This window comes from Bombina bombina, chromosome 1 (assembly GCF_027579735.1).
Source record: "Bombina bombina isolate aBomBom1 chromosome 1, aBomBom1.pri, whole genome shotgun sequence".
NCBI lineage: Eukaryota > Metazoa > Chordata > Amphibia > Anura > Bombinatoridae > Bombina > Bombina bombina.
This window is the reverse complement of record NC_069499.1, coordinates 1,012,480,057-1,012,493,890: the sequence shown is the minus strand read 5'-3', so window position 1 is coordinate 1,012,493,890 and position 13,834 is coordinate 1,012,480,057.

Here is a 13,834-nt window from a genome sequence, read left to right as displayed (position 1 = left end):
CCTAAAAAACTTTCTACTTATCCTAAAAACTACACTACAGCATCCAGATCGGTCACTGACCGACATCCAAAAACCTGGGAACAACAGACCGGAGAGGTACACAAAAATCAGACGGTTATCCCACAACCATAACATCGTGATCGGTCACTGACCGACTTACAAGACACAGAATAGAAAAACCGGAGAAGCTTAAGAAGCACCAACAAACGGTTAGCACTTAGCCGCACCGAAGATCATACCAAGAAACCCTAAGGAGCGCGATTGGTCACTGACCGACAAAGGAAAAGACAACAGAGCGGCCACGGGAACCACACAAGCACCTATATAAAAGTGAATTTCCTCCCAGCAAACAGAAAAGTCCACCTAAAAAGAGGAAACAAAGCGGCATTTATTTAACCGCCAGCGGCTCATATAAGATTGCCGCCAGCTTGTTCTTGAAACCTAAGCAAGGAAAGAAAAATCATTGGCATAGCGGTTTACTTAACCGCAATTTTCTCACACAAGTGGTATCAAACAGATACACTTCAAGGTACTAATTCGTATACATATATCACAGTGTGATAGAAATCGCAACAACATACCTCTATATATGATATATTGATGCCTAAGATAAGATCTCAATTGCAAAGCTGAACTAGAAACAAAGTATCCTATATGAACTATACAGCAACTATTGTTTTATCAACTATAAAATTGTATTTACTAAGGTATCAAATATTTTGTTAGAAATAATAACTTGTGATAAACATAAGACTGTGTAAATTGCACGATTTCAACGATAATATTTTAAAATTTTTAATATATTTTTTACATATTTTGTACATTTTTATACATAGAGACACCGGTGTCAATTTTAACTTTAAAGGAATTCTTATAAATCTCTGTTTAATATGTACTTTTAGCATCACCCGTATAGGGTAAATTTACCATATTCAAATAAAGGATCATATTTATTTCCTAAACAAGTTTCGACATCCATTTTTCCAAAAGAGAATATAAAACTAGGACCCATTAAAACATTTACAAGATACTGAGTCCACTAACATCACACTTATTTACAGTAAGACCCACTGGGAATAGCAACTTGGTTTGCGCCACCTACCACAACTATCCGAAAGTTCATGTTCGCTGCTGCCAGACATCCCATTGATTCCTATGGGAAACGTCTGCACCTAACACCCTAACATGTACCCCGAGTCTAAACACCCCTAATCTGTCCCCCCTACACCGCCACAACGAAATAAATGTATTACCCCATAAACCGCCGCTCCCGGAGCCCACCGCCACTCTAATAAATATGTTAACCCCTAAACCGCCGCCCCCTGACCCCGAACGCAACTATAATATATGTATTAACCCCTAAACCGCCGCTCCCAGACCCCGCCACCACCTACATGATACCTATTAACCCCTATCCTGCCCCCCTATACCGCCGCCCTCTATAATAAAGTTATTAACCCCTATCCTGCCCCCCCACACTGCCGCCACTGTAACCCCTAAAACTAAGTCTAACCCTAACCCTAACACCCCCCAACTTAAATATTAATTAAATAAATCTAAATAATATTTCTATTATTAACTAAATTAATCCTATTTAAAACTAAATACTTACCTTTAAAATAAACCCTAATATAGCTACAATATAAATAATAATTATATTGTAGCTATCTTAGGATTTATATTTATTTTACAGGCAAATTTCAATTTATTTTAACTAGGTACAATAGCTATTAAATAGTTATTAACTATTTAATAGCTTACCTAGCTAAAATAAACAGAAATTTACCTGTAAAATAAATCCTAACCTAAGTTACAATTACACCTAACACTACACTATACTTTAATAAATTATTTCTATTTAAAACAAAATACTTACCTGTAAAATAAACCCTAAGATAGCTACAATGTAATTAATAATTACATTGTAGCTATTTTAGGATTTATATTTATTTTACAGGCAACTTTGTATTTATTTTAGCTAGTTAGAATAGTTATTAAATAGTTATTAACTATTTAATAACTACCTAGCTAAAAAAAATACAAAATTACCTGTAAAATAAATCCTAACCTAAGTTACAATTAAACCTAACACTACACTATCATTACATTAATTAAATAAATTAACTACAAATAACTACAATTAAACACAATTACATAAACTAACTAAAGTACAAAAAATAAAAAAAATAAGTTATAAACATTTAAAAAATATTACAACAATTTTAAGATAATTACACCTAATCTAAGCCCCCTAATAAAATAACAATGCCCCCAAAATAAAAAAATGCCCTACCCTATTCTAAATGAAAAAAGTTCAAAGCTCTTTTACCTTACCAGCCCTTAAAAGGGCCTTTTGCGGGGCATGCCCCAAAGAATTCAGCTCTTTTGCCTGTAAAAGAAAAATACAACCCCCCCAACATTAAAACCCACCACCCACATACCCCTAATCTAACCCAAACCCGACGGACTAACGACGAATGAAGGCTCCTTTAAGGGACGTCATCCAAGATGGCGTCCCTTCAATTCCGATTGGCTGATAGGATTCTATGAGCCAATCGGAATTAAGGTAGGAAAAATCTGATTGGCTGATTGAATCAGCCAATCAGATTGAAGTTCAATCCGATTGGCTGATCCAATCAGCCAATCAGATTGAGCTTGCATTCTATTGGCTGTTCCGATCAGCCAATAGAATGCGAGCTCAATCTGATTGGCTGATTCAATCAGCCAATCAGATTTTTCCTACCTTAATTCCGATTGGCTGATAGAATCCTATCAGCCAATCGGAATTGAAGGGATGCCATCTTGGATGACGTCCCTTAAAGGAGCCTTCATTCGTCGTTAGTCCGTCGGGGAAGAAGTATGTTCCGCATTGGCGGGATGAAGATGGATCCTGAAGAAAGAAGATTGAAGACCCCGCTTGGAAGATGACATCGCCCGGATGGAAGACTTCTTCAGCGCCGTCTGGATGATGACTTCATCGGATGGAAGACTTCTTCAGCGCCCCTTGGAGTATCACTTCTGCCGCTCCGGATCTCCTCTTCCGTTCCAACGGTGGGTCGGCTGGCTGAAGACAACTCAAGGTAGGATGATCTTCAGGGGGGTAGTGTTAGGTTTATTTAAGGGGGTTTGGGTTAGATTAGAGGTATGTGGGTGGTGGGTTTTAATGTTGGGGGGGGTGTGTTTTTCTTTTACAGACAAAAGAGCTGAATTCTTTGGGGCATGCCCCGCAAAAGGCCCTTTTAAGGGCTGGTAAGGTAAAAGAGCTTTGAACTTTTTTAATTTAGAATAGGGTAGGGCATTTTTTATTTTGGGGGGCTTTGTTATTTTTTTAGGGGGCTTCGATTAGGTGTAATTAGCTTAAAATTGTTGTAATATTTTTTAAATGTTTGTAACTTATTTTTTTTATTTTTTGTAACTTAGCTTTTTTATTTTTTTGTACTTTAGTTAGTTTATGTAATTGTATTTAATTGTAGTTATTTGTAGTTAATTTATTTAATTAATGTAATGATAGTGTAGTGTTTGGTTTAATTGTAATTTAGGTTAGGATTTATTTTACAGGTAATTTTGTATTTCTTTTAGCTAGGTAGTTATTAAATAGTTAATAACTATTTAATAACTATTCTAACTAGCTAAAATAAATACCAAGTTACCTGTAAAATAAATATACATCCTAAAATAGCTACAATGTAATTATTAATTACATTGTAGCTATCTTAGGATTTATTTTACAGGTAAGTATTTAGTTTTAAATAGGAATCATTTATTTAATGATAGTGTAGTGTTAGGTGTAATTGTAACTTAGGTTAGTTTTTATTTTACAGGTAAATTTCTCTTTATTTTAGCTAGGTAGCTATTAAATAGTTAATAACTATTTAATAGCTATTGTACCTAGTTAAAATAAATTGAAATTTGCCTGTAAAATAAATATAAATCCTAAGATAGCTACAATATAATTATTATTTATATTGTAGCTATATTAGGGTTTATTATAAAGGTAAGTATTTAGTTTTAAATAGGATTAATTTAGTTAATAATATAAATATTATTTAGATTTATTTAATTAATATTTAAGTTAGGGGGTGTTAGGGTTAGTCTTAGACTTAGGTTTAGGGGTTAATAATTTTATTACAGTGGTGGTGGTGTAGGGGGGGGGCAGGATAGGGGTTAATAAATTTATTATAGGTGGCGACGGTGTAGGGGGGCAGGATAGGGGTTAATAAATGTATTATAGGTGTAGGGGGGGCAGATTAGGGGTTAATAAGTTTAATATAGGGTCCGGGAGCGGCGTTTTAGGGGTTAAACTATTTATTTAGTTGCGGCAAGGTCCGGGATCGGCAGGATAGGGGTTAATAACTTTATTATAGAGGGCGGCGGTATAGGGGGGCAGGATAGGGGTTACTAGGTATAATGTAGGTGGCGGTGGTGTCCGGGAGCGGCGGTTTAGGGGTTAATACATTTATAAGAGTTGCGGCGGTTTAGGGGTTAATAACTTTATTTAGTTGCGGGGGGCTCCGGGGGCGCCGGTATAGTGGGTAGAACAGTGTAGTTTAGTGTGGGTGCTTAGTGACAGGCTAGCAAGAAAGCTGTCAAAAAGCCGAAGAGCAGCAAGATCGGATGAGTGATAACTATCACAGTCCGCTGCTCATCGCCCCGTACTTGGTGCGCAGCTTTTTGACAGCTTTTTTGATAACTTAGGCGAAATTTTGCAAGTCCGCGGCAGCGATGGTAGGCGAGCTTAGGCGGGCGTATTGAACCGGCGAAGGCAGGTAAGTAGACGCGTTGATAACTACCCCCCATGGAAATCGAACCAATACATGTTGATGATAAGAAATAACGTGTAACTTATGCTATGAGCATGACAAGATTAAAACAAGTGTCACATGTTATAAAATAAGACCTGTAATTACAATGAATCCCAGCATATTAACCATGGCTCAAAAAGTCAAGTCTTAATCTACTAGCCAGGCCAAAATGTTACTGATCCCACCCATCACCTGCCCACACCACACCCACTACCCCCTCTTTCCATATGTTTATCCATTGTGAAACACCTTATTATGCAGTCATTTTATTTTTTATATTTTAAACCATAACAATATAAGTCCTTTTAATACAGTTATTAAGCTGGCTATTTGTCACAGTATATAGACAGCATTTATTTCCCTCTCACATGATGCAAACGGTGTAAACCAGAGCAAGTTCAATCTAAGGAAGCAGGGACATGAACCAAATGGTTTGAAGTTCGCTTCATTTCATTTTGCATGGGTTGTCACCTGCACAACTAACCTTTGGTGGCCTTTAGCTTGATAATGGGGACAATTAATTTTAAGGGACATCCTAAAACATTTAAGGTGAAAATGGCTTAATGTAGCTTAATGAGTAAAAAAGTGCCCAAATGTTAATCAATTGCTGAATAATTTTGCACAACCCAATATTTCCACTACCCAAGCCAATCCTAGAAGTTTCATGGATTTTGGTATCCCACAAGGCAAATGAGTGGCATTAAGCTTGTTTTTTGTTAACCAATTTCCCCCAAACTTCCCACAATACAATAAACTATCTACTCACACATATTCTGAAAATTTCAAACATTTGGTAAAATATACCAAAAGTTATTCCCATTTAACTATTTTTTTACAATCCTAAAACATTTAGGGGCCGATTTAACAATGTGCAGATGGACATGATCCGCTGTAGTGGATCATGTCCACCGCACATCGAAAAATGCCAACAGCATACGCTGTAGGCATTTATCATTGCACAAGCATTTCTAGTGAAATGCTTATACAATACCGCCCCCTGCACATTCGCGGCCAATCGGCTGCTAGCAGGGCGTGTCAATCAACCCAATCTTATCTGATCGGGCTGATTGCTGTCCTCCGCGTCAAAGGTAGCGGATGAGTTAAGGAGCAGCGGTCTTAAGACCGCTGCTTCTTAGCTCCTGTTTCTGGTGAGCCTGAAGGCTCGTGTGGAAACAGCTGCATAAGGCAGCATACAGGGGTTGATAAATCGGCCCCTATATGTGAGTAAAAGTTCAGTTCGTCCCACTTTGCAGCTCAAGACTCAGACGGCACAGTAATACAGTGTTTACTTGAAAGGAAGGAACTCACCAGGTAAGCCTCAGTAGCAGATCTCCTTTCGGGACTCCACAGTCGCGGTTGCGGAAGCTTGTACTCACTTGGGAACGTCCCTCTTGTTCCGTCCGAGATTAACACTCCGCCAGCCCCTGTTTTCAAACTCTGCTGTAATCTAGGTAGCCAACACCGGCTGAGGATTCACACTCTTCCAAGAGGCAGCTACAGCCTCTTTCCTGTATAGTAACTTCACTGCCGTCTTTGCGCCCTGACGTCATCAATTGTGCTGCAGGTCCGGAATGCTTACCAAGGCTCCGCTGGAAACGATAATCAAACAGCATAGAAACAAATGCCTGCGAGCCTCAAGGTAATGCAAAAAAAAGTTCTTTAATAGTAAAAGTATATGTGAGTAGCTTAATGTAAAAAGAGCTTAATGTACCAAAATATGCCTAAACATCAATCAATTGCCTTGAAACTTGGCACAACCTCAGTTTTTCACTATCCAACAGTATCCTAGAAGTTTCAGGGATTTTGGTTTCCACAAGGCAAATGAATGACATTAAGCTTGTTTTTTGGGGAGCTTAATGTTGCTTAATGTACAAAAAAGAACTTAGATGTTAACCAATTTCCCCCAAACCTCACACAATACAAATATATACATATATATTGAAATATATCTGGAAAATTTCAAGACTTTTGATAAATCATACCAAAATGTATTCACGTTTAACTATTTTTTTACAATCCCAAAATATTTAGGGGTAAATTTAACAAAGGTAGAACGGACGTAATTCGCTGTAGAAATGTGAATAACTTTTGATATGTTTTACCAAATGTCCTGATATTTTCAGAATATGTTTGAATGAATAGAAAGATTATTGTATTATGGGAAGTTTGGGGGGAAATTGGTTAATGTAATGTAATGTTTTAGGATTGTAGAAAAAATTATTAAATGTGAATAACTTTTGGTGTGTTTTACCAAATGTCCTGAAATTTTAAGAATATGTTTCAATAGGTAGTTTATTGTATTGTGCGAAGGTTAGGGGAAATTGGTTAACATCTAAGTTCTTTTTTGTATGTTAAGCCACATTAAGCTCCCCAAAAAACAAGCTTTATGTCACTTATTTGCCTTATGGGAAATCAAAATCCATGAAACTTCTAGGATAGGCTTGGATAGTGAAAAACTGAGGTTGTGCCAAGTTTCAACTCAATTGATTGATGTTTAGGTACATTTTGGTACATTAAGCTCTGTTTACATTAAGCTGCTCACATTAAGGAACCGATTTATCAAAGCTTCAACTGTGAATGCGCTTGAAAGCCACATCAAATTAGATGCCAAGTTGATCTGCCCTAGTTAACACAGCAACAATGAAATGTTTGAAATATTATACGCTCTCGCTAGATCAATCCGATGCAAATCTCTCCTTGCATTATTCGAGCGTAATACAGATCATCTGCCATCACATTCGACTCTATTCGGGCATGTTACTGATGATCCACCTTCACATTCGACTCTATTTGACCCTCTTACCAATTTTTCAAACATTTAACAAGTACGCTCGCGTCTATTCCGACGCAGCGTACCTATGCTTCAAACCGCCACCTCTGAGGCCGCAAATGCCATAGAAATCAATAGGAGTCTGAAAAGGTTTTTTTCTATGCTGTTTGTCATCACAGACAGTTAACAATCAACATTCAGAATATTTTTAAATTTGTGATACTTTTATGACGCGGAAGGAGGATATTAATAAACCATCTGAATCATGAAGTATAATAAAAATGTTTCATGTCCTTTAACCTTTTGTGATAACAAAATATATTAAGATCTGCCCTTATTACTAAATAAAATCAAGTAGTGAGATGTTACCCTACTTATGGGTTATGTTTCATCTCTCTGTTGAAGAGTTTATTGCAAAGCAAGGGGACAAATTATTTATAAAGGAATTAAAGAAAGGAACACAGTCCCTGACCTTTCAGACACAGAAGTAGGAGATTAATAAACCAGCATCAGACTGCAGGAGATGTGCCTCAACAAAGTTGCATAAGAGTGCCAAGAGTATTTCTCCCAAGAATTGGTCTATATCCTTTGAGTTAAAGGGATGAACTCCTTTCTCTAGTAGATGTTGTCAAACATATAGGGATAAAAGAGAACAAAATAGATATTATATAATATATTTAGATTACCAAAGAGTATAACTTAATTCGTTAATACATTTTTTTGCGTCATGTTTAGCGCATGGAACAACTACTCCATAGTTGAAAGAACTCTCCCAACATTTCTGCTCCTTCCACACAATACTCCAACTTCTAATAACCACTAAATACGTTAATTATCAACCATGTTTTATTGGGAAATGCATAATGAAGTGATTAATTAAATAAACGAATCAAAAGTTAATATACATTTTCTACTCTCTATAACGAATCAAATTGGTCAATGGAATGGAATTGGTGTTGCAGTAGTAGTTACTGTTAGAGATGACAACAAAGGGATTACAACATTAATGAGATGATGGGATGCACATACCGCATATCTGGGATAAATATGACGCGGGGAATATGTATAAGGCAATAAGTGACCTTCGACAACTCAAAAAACAGTGTTATAAGAATATCAAATCAATTGTCAAAAATTGTAAGTGACATTTTTTAAGATTGTGTATTATAATTGCTAAGACATACAATGGCTGTCCCTTTCACATACTCAACAATTGGTTATCACATGAAAATAACCAAGAAAGATAAGACAATTTAATAATCAGAAAATACATAATTAGTCAACATTTGTAAGAGTGTTATAATCAAATAAAATCTGCAAATAATGTTTTATTCAATATAATCTTAAGCAGAAAGGCACAGGCCTCTATTTAACAAAGGTCTGGCGGACCAGTTCATGAAAGAAAAAATGTGGGTTTCATGTCCCTTTAATGTAACTCATTTGCCTTGAGGGACACCAAAATCTATGAAACTTCTAGGATAGGCATGGATAGTGGAACTCTTGGGTTGTGCAAAATAATGCAGCAATTGAATAACAATTGGGCCCTTTTTTACTCATTAAGCTACATTAAGCCATTTTCACATTAAAGGGACACGAAACACAATTTTTTTCTTTCATGATTTAGGAAGAGCATGCACTTTTAAACAACTTTCTAATTTACTTCTGTTATCTATTTTGCATCATTCTTTTGATATCCTTTGCTGAAAAGCATATGTAGATAGGCCCAGTAGCTGCTGATTGGTGGCTGCACATAGATGCCTCATGTGATTGGCTCACCAATGTGCATTGCTCTTTCTTCAGCAAAGGATATCTAAAGAATGAAGCAAATTAGATAATAGAAGTAAATTGGAATGTTGTTTAAAATTGTATTCTCTATCTGAATCATGAAAGAAAACTTTTGGGTTTAGTGTCCCTTTAAATGTTTCAGGATGTCCCAATTTTAAAAAGTCTCCCTGCAGTTACTTGAATACTTGCTGAGCACATTATCCATTTAATAGTGTTATCTGCTAAAAAAATATCTATTCTTTGGTTAAAAAGCATTTTTTATTTCCCCACAATATTCATTGAATGTTTTAAGCACATTTCCTTACTTTGTAACCTAAGTAGGATATCTACTCGCCACAGTTCATTTTCTATTCACCAATGGCTAGGGGGCAAGTGAAAATTTTGAGCCCAGTATTAACATTAGTGAAATCCTTAGTGAGTCTCACCATAAAAATAAAAAAAGATCCGGAATACTAAATGTATATTAGAAACAAGTCAGGAGCATAAAAAAAGGTTAAGAGCCTTTGATAAAGAACAATAAAATAGTGCGTGAGGTTATACAGCAGGTAGGAAAAGAGCAGACGGGGGGAAGCCAATGCTTATCTGCCATCACATGATATGTTTTCATGTTATATTTCTACATCCAAACAAAACAAAACAAGACCAAATAAAATAAGCTAAGCCAAGTATGTTTCTTGTATCCTAGCCAAGTTCTGGAAACAAACATTATCATGAATAAATATTAGCAAAGATTAAAAAAACATGCTATTATGTGAGCAAATAAAAATTTATATAGTTTTTGGTTGTATTTCTGCAAATAAGCAGCTAAAACTATTGATAAACTGTTATCAATTACTATTTTCTAATTAATGTGCAATGTTAGTTAATTGATGTTTTACAGAGGAATATTAAGTCACATATTAAATATGCATGGTATATGTTAGCAATTAGGTACTGCATTGCAAAAGTTATGCCTAAAAATATGTTACAAAACTGCAATTTTAATACTAAAAGGTTGCTTTAGTAAAAGCTCAGGATCAGCAATTCACTACTGTGAGCTAGCCGCTGATTTATGGCTACACATCTATGTATCTTGTTATTGGCTCACCCAATGTGTTCAGCTAGCTCCCAGTAGTGAAAATATCCGCCTTCAACAAAGGATACCTAAAGAATGAAGCCAGTGTTCTAATAGAAGTAAATTGGAAAATTGTTTAAAATTGTATGCACTATCTAAATCACAAAAGAATAATGTTGGGTTTCATGTCCCTTTAAATACTAATTTCTATACTCATATATCTTGGGTAAAATAACAGCGTTTTCTATCTATTTTAGTAAAAAGGGTCAGATTATGGAGCTGTCTCTCTTGCTAAGTGTACAACTCTTGGCATTCCAGCCTTGTCACTCCGGTTTATTTATTAAAGGTATGGATAAACAATAGATGTTTAAATTAATAACGAAAACCATTGCAGGAACATTAGATATTTTGAGATTGTATTATAAAATGTTTTATTATATTGAGTAAAATGTTGCAATATAATTACTTACATTATTTATTTTGTCCCCTTTTCCTTTAATTTCATTTTTAAAAATTCTTGACTTTCCAATTCCTAGTAAAAGTGGAAATGCAGACTCCTATCTTTACACTGCTATATACCACACAGTTATTGGCTGCACACTCTAGTGACCTATTTATAGCTGTCCCTAATTGGCCTGAGCAGAGAAGAAACTCTAAGTTACAACACAGCAACACCCATTGTTTTATGGACAGTAAAAAGTTTACACCTTAATATTTAAACAACTAATCTAATTATAAAAACATACATCTGCAAATTATTTTTAAGCTAATCTATGCTACAAATACATAATTCTATCTCGCATTTGTTTATTATTTAATGTCCCTTTAATTTATTTGCAGATAGAGGTAAATGTCTAAACTATACTTTACAAATAGTGCTTTCTTGCAAGAATCAGCTAGAAGAAAATACAAGGGGCTAGAATACAAGCGGCGCATTTTTTTTTGCGTTAGCGAAAACATCGCTAGCCTTAAGCTTTTTGCTCTGGACGGGTCCTGCTGGTATTACAAGTTGCAAAAAAAAACTAATTTTGCACTAGCAGTAACACAAAAAGCACAAAAATCCTAAAATAAGTTTTTGCGTGTGTGTGCATGCATTCCTCCATAGAAATCAATGGAGACAAAAAGTGGAAAAATCCTAACACCCTTCTTGTGCAAGCGACTTCACATTTTCGCATTCCCCATAAAAGTCAATGGAGAAAAAAATGTGAAAACCTGAAGGCTCGCCGGAAACACGGGGTATCAAGCTCCGTGTTGACTGAAAAAAAATCTTATATTTCCCTGTACCAAGCCACCTTGATTGTGAAGTACTTATCCAATGGGAATATTTCCCTGTTAAAGCCTTTTGCCTGATCTCACCCTGAACACATTTGCTGTATTTACTAAAAAGCTTTTTGATTGCTATTGCACGCGTGGTTTAGCCAAAATCTCACTAAATATGTTTGTTGACTTATTACTGAAGCCTGTCCATCTAATCATACCTCTCTCGTATCATTCTCGTATCAGGGACAGTTCACCCCAAAAATTTCTCCCCTTTAAATTGTCCTCAATGATTTGACACTTTTGGAGTGTATTACATTGTTTAAAAGTAGCTCCTTTACCCTTATTTTGGCATTTTAAATAGCTGATTTAGCTTGTAGTTTCCCAACCTATACTCAAAGTTTCTATACTGGAGTAGGCTATTGAATAACCTAAGTAAACACAGCCAGCAGAATAAATTGCACTCCCAGTGGGGTGCAGGATAGTTAAGTAATACAATGATAATTTTCCATTGTTCTCTCTATGTATTGAGCTTTAGTTTTCCAGAATGGAATGTGAAATGCTAATTTGATATTTTCATGTCGGGTTAGCACACTTGAGAATATGTGATCGTGTTTACGTGCGAATAAGATGCTCCCATGACTTCGATGGGTAATATGTTATCGCACACGCAGTATTGTAAGTTTAGCTTTTTATGCATGCCAGGAAAGCATGCAAGCAAAACCTGTTTACTTTCAACTTGTAATGCAAGTTTAACCGGACGGGTGCAAAAAGCTTACTTCTACCCCAGTTAACGCTCGAAAGGGAACGTTAGATAGTGCTCCATTCGTGATCTGGTCCTATGTTAGATCAAAATACAATTAAAACATAATGAATGTACAAAAAATATTACTTATACACTTTTGTATATTTTGTAGCCACCAATCAGACAGCAAGCGCTACCCAGGGTGCTGAACCAAAAATGGGCTTACATTCATAAGTATTGGTGTCACTGTATATATAGATATGATAAAAAGGATTTTGTGTTAATATACTGGTATATGCTAATTATATATGCTCTCCCTGAAAGCTCAGCTCATTGGATTGGGTTTTTGGTTTCAATTAGCAGAGACAGATATTTAAATTACAAAACTATACCCTCAAATTGAACCTAGACAACTTTTCTATAACAAAATATGAATATTCTACACATAAAAAACATTTACTTTTACTGTCTTTTTAGAGTTTTAAAATTAAAAAGTAGTAATTTAAAAGTAGTGTAGGGTCGATAGTCTTAAAATTACATGCTATAACGTATTAGATCATGTCTTTCTTTTTTTTTTACTATAATGGCCCTTGAAATGATGTTAAAGGGACAGTCAAGTCAAAAAAAAACTTTCATGATTCAAATAGGGCATGTAATTTTAAAAAACTTTTCAATTTACTTTTAGCACCAATTTTGTTTTGTTTTCTAGGTATTCTTAGCTGAAAGCTAAACCTAGAAGGTTCATATGCTAATTTCTTAGACCTTGATGGCCGCCTCTAATCTAAATGCATTTTGATAGTTTTTCACCACTAGAGGGCATTAGTTCACGTGTTTCATATAGATAACATTGAGCTCATGCACGTGAATTTACCATGGAGTCAGCTCTGATTGGCTAAAATGCAAGTCTGTCAATAGAACTGAAATAAGGAGGCAGTCTGCTGAGGCTTAGATACAAGGTAATTACAGAGGTAAAACGTGTATAATTATAACTGTGTTGGTTGTGCAAAACTGGGGAATTGGTAATTAAGGGATTATCTATCTTTTAAAACAACAACAATTCTGGTGTTGACTGTCCCTTTAAGTTATATGAGATTGTTAATGGCACAAATCATGAACTGATATTGTTATTGTTATTATTATGATTATAAAAAAAAAGTTTTCAAAACCTTTAAATGGTAAATATTAGTCAAATTAACTGCCATATTGTAATTTTGCATTGGCAACACATTTGTTTGGAAACACCATAAAAATGTGAGATGTCAGAGTAAATTATTCCTTACAGTTTTTGATTGTTTGTTTTTTCAATTTTACCCAACTTAAGTGTAATCTACGTCCAAAAAAAAGGAACTAAACTTTTGTTGAAACCATTACACTTTGTTATATGAATAATAATTGATGCAGAGCTTGCTAGTATTCAGTAT